This window comes from Muscardinus avellanarius, assembly GCF_963383645.1.
Source record: "Muscardinus avellanarius genome assembly, chromosome: 1".
In the NCBI taxonomy this organism is placed as follows: Eukaryota; Metazoa; Chordata; class Mammalia; order Rodentia; family Gliridae; genus Muscardinus; species Muscardinus avellanarius.
The window spans coordinates 25,015,050-25,019,356 of NC_137786.1; the positions used below are offsets into that span (position 1 = coordinate 25,015,050).

The window sequence follows — 4,307 nt, forward strand, 5'->3', positions numbered from 1 at the left end:
GATGCATATTAAGAAACAACTGAGGCCAGATGTTTGTAGCTCATGCTTATAATCCCAGTGTTTAGGAGACTGAGAAAGAAAGATCACAGGTTTAAGGCCAACCTCAGCAACTTAGAACGAACTTCATCACTTAGTAAAATTCTGTTTCAAAATACAAAATAAAATAGACCTGGGAGTGCAGCTCAGATATTCAATCATCAGTATTTAAAAAAAAAGAAAAAAAGAAAATAGAGAAATAAGCAATTGAATCTTCTTTCATCTCTTCATGCCATGTTATAAATGTCATTATATTGTTCCTTATGGGTTTGGGGTATAATTTTAAACTTGAGAATAATACTGACTTGTAAAGATATATTTAATAATGTTATTTAAAAATTTTTAAATAAATGTACGTCATTTTCCATTTCACCATCACACCTATCCCTTTTCTCTTTGGGTGTCTGTTTATCTTGACAAAGATTTCTGCTGAGCTAAACTTTGTCCAGACTCCTGAACTCTTCTTAGCCTATCTGTATATTTCTTATCATTTCTAGTACTGGGTATTGAATGTCAGGGCCTTGCACTTAGTAGACAAAAATTCTATCCTTGAACTGCAGAACCAGCACTTCTCTGTAAAGGTTTTTGTAAAATATAATTAAAAAAAAACACCTTGTTAAGTGAGTTTGTCAAGAACCTTCATTATTGCTCTCTGAACAACCTTAGTATCTAATTGGATTCTTTATGCTCTCTTATCACTCAAGTATGATGGATTAATATATCTTGAATATAAAACAAACTCAAAAATTCAGTGCTAAGAAAACAAATAACCCATTCAAAAAATGGGCAAGTGAACTAAATAAATACTTCACAAAAGAAGAAATTTAAATGACCAATAAATGTATGGAAAAATTATCAACGTTAGCAACTAGAAAGATGAAATCAGAACTACCCTCAGATTTTACCTAACACCAACTAGAATGAAAATAATTAAAAATACAAATAACAAAAAATTTTGCCAAGGATGTGGAGAAGTAGAAACTCTAATACATTGCTGGTGTGATTGCAAATTAAAAACTGTATGGAGGATCTTTATAAGAATGGGAAAGAAACCTACCATATCATTCAGCAATACCACTTCTAGGTATCTACCGAAAAGAATGGAAGCCAAGCTATACATGTATAACTTTGAATCTTACTATATTATATAATTACAACACACCAATGAAATCATAAAAGTAAAGGGTAAAGTTTTCTTTGTTTATATAGATGTTTTCTTACCTTTGCACTAATTTTTTGGAGTGGTTCAATATCTATTTTTATTCTTTCATATCATTTAATATTATTTAATTTTTAAAGTCCTTCAACTCTTCAAAATTACTTATTTAAATTTAACTATTTAGTTAAATTTGAGTGGAACTCAAATATTCTTGGAAGGAAATACGAAGGTGATGATGAACTTTGTACTTTGACAGTAGCATTTTTTTTAATCTAAATCATTTTTACCTCTTTTTAAGTACACCAAATTGCAAAACTTCACGTTTTTTTTATTCAACCAGAAATTTTGTCATCAAAATGCATTGTTAACTTTTACTGCAAAGTAAATTATGACCTAATAATCGAGAGAGATACATTTAAAAATAAATGGATATCTTTTTCTACCAAGCATATTGGACAACTAATCTGATGAATATAAAATTTATATCTATTAATATGAGAAAAACATAACAATATACGAAAGTCAAATATCAGTCTGTTTCATGTAATGATAGCATACTAAGATGTCATGCACATTAAAGATTCATCAGTGAATTTCTATTGGCTTTGAACTTGAGAAAATGACCTTTTAGGGTTTTTATTTTATATCCTCATGCATCATCATATTTTTACCTATTAGTTACAAATTTTAACAACACATAATTCAGAGAAAAGTATATTCAAAATATTTTTTATAATTCGTAGTTCAAATACATTTTTCAATTACTATCTCAATTTAATTTTGTGGACTTTTATAATGTACATGTTATCATTACTCTTTGTTTAGATTAAGTACACATTGCTATTTATAGTTTCATGAATGAGGTCAGAATATTCACCTATAAAGTTATTAAGCATTCATATGAATAGATTTTAATTTACCATGTGCAGAGAGAATATATTTGCTGCAGAAATAGACTACATAAAAATATCCTGCTATCTAAACAAACAAAAATGAAGAGATACTAACAAAATAGAACTTTTTAATGTGATGACTATTTTATAAAGAAAGCTTTTGTCTTAATCCTTCTTTATAATCACATAAAAAGAAAAATAGAAAATGTCATTCGCTAGCAAACACAATATTATCACAATAGAAAAGGTGCTCCTGACATCTAGAAGATAGAATTGGTGAACAAGGCTTTTTCGGCTCGGGGGAGGTAGGTCATGGTGCAACTTTCTTCAGTCATCCCGAATCCGGGTTTATCCGACACCAGCCGCCTCTACCATGCCGCCCAAGTTCGACCCCAACGAAATCAAAGTCGTGTACCTGAGGTCCACCGGTGGCGAGGTCGGCGCCACGTCTGCCCTGGCCCCCAAGATCGCCCCCCTGGGTCTGTCTCCAAAAAAGGTTGGTGATGACACTGCCAAAGCGACCGGTGATTGGAAGGGGCTGAGGATCACAGTGAAGCTGACCATTCAGAACAGACAAGCCCAACTGAAGTGGTGCCTTCTGCCTCTGCCCTGATCATCAAGGCCCTCAAGGAGCCGTCCAGAGACAGGAAGAAGCAGAAAAACATTAAACACAGTGGAAATATTACTTTTGATGAGATCGTCAACATTGCCCGACAGATGCGACACTGCTCTTTAGCCAGAGAGCTTTCTGGCACCATCAAAGAGATCCTGGGGACTGCCCAGTCGGTGGGCTGCAATGTTGATGGTCGCCACCCTCATGACATCATAGATGACATCAACAGCGGCGCAGTGGAGTGCCCAGCGAGTTAAGATACAAAGGAATATATATCAATAAAGGATCATCTGGAAAAAAAAAAAAAAAGAATTGGTGAACAAGTTGAATTCTTCAAGTTAAGAAATGTCAAGACAGATAAATAAAACTTGATCATATTCACTAATATTTTTAACATATTCTTAAGTGCAAAATGACAATGTGTTCATATATATATATATATATATATATATATATATATATATATATATATATGTATATATGGTAAATAAATGCATAATACTATTATCTTATTAAATAAAATATTTGGAAATAATTATGAGTTATATCAATTACATTGACTAAATTTATTAAATAAATTTCTTAGTTTAGATATTTAAGCACAAATATATTAAGTAACTGCAATACTTAGGATTTATTATTTTTAAAATTAACTTACATTATATTGATTTTGACCAGTGGACAACTTAAAATGTCAAGTCTTCCCCTATGTCCTTCTCTCATTTTTTTTTTCTTTTAGTATTAATTTAGGTATTTGGTCTATTCTTATTTAAAAGTTTTGTGAATATTTTCTATTTATAATTTAAAAAGGTCTGTCACTTTTTATTTTTATCATTTTTCTTGATTCCCACTTCCATTTTCTGATAAAATTTTTCTTTGTATTGAATAACATCATTAAATTTTTCACATGGATTAATAACAGAAAATCTTGAAAAGTATTAAGTAGACAGATTCCACTGAATGGCAGGCATGCTGACAGCAACTTTTCACACAAAATAATAGAACTCAAAATTCAGTGCTATAATCTATTCAAAGTCCTAAAAATTCTCATACCCAAGTAGACTGTCAATTATGGTGAAAAGAGAATAGATTCACTTCAAATATAATGAAACACTATATTACAAAGAAATATTTTCTCAACATGTTCAATATGAATCTAAATAAAACATGAATAAAGCCACAACAAGTCATAGTAAAAAGGAATTTAATACTACATTTTAAATTTTTTATTCTGCTAGTGACTTGTGTTTTTTGGTATGAAAACAAATACCATTTTTATTTTTTTTCTTATTGGTGCATTGTACTCTTACATTTGTTTTGTTTTGTTTTGTTTTTGGTGGTACTGGGGTTCCTGGAAACCCTTCTACCTCTGGGCTACACTCCCAGACACCTAATTTTTATATTTTTATTTGGAAACAGGGTCTCTTAAGCCAGCGAGGCTGGCTTCGAACCTGTGTGATCTTCCTGTCTCCGCCTCCCAAGTGCAGGGATTACAAGTGTGCGCCACCACATCCGGTGTACTTGTACATTTTAATAGGAGCCAGGATGGTAGAGACACTCAAGTACATGTCACTCACTTATTTCTTCCTCAATTCCCATCTCATTT

The 4,307-nt window shown here is 31.7% G+C and overlaps 1 pseudogene across 1 annotated transcript; it reads left to right on the plus strand.

The window, feature by feature from the left end:
- Window positions 1-2,461: 2,461 nt before the first annotated feature.
- Window positions 2,462-2,958, plus strand: LOC308270179 (large ribosomal subunit protein uL11-like; annotated as a pseudogene). The gene has a single exon. The product of its transcript is annotated as a large ribosomal subunit protein uL11-like (transcript).
- Window positions 2,959-4,307: the final 1,349 nt, after the last annotated feature.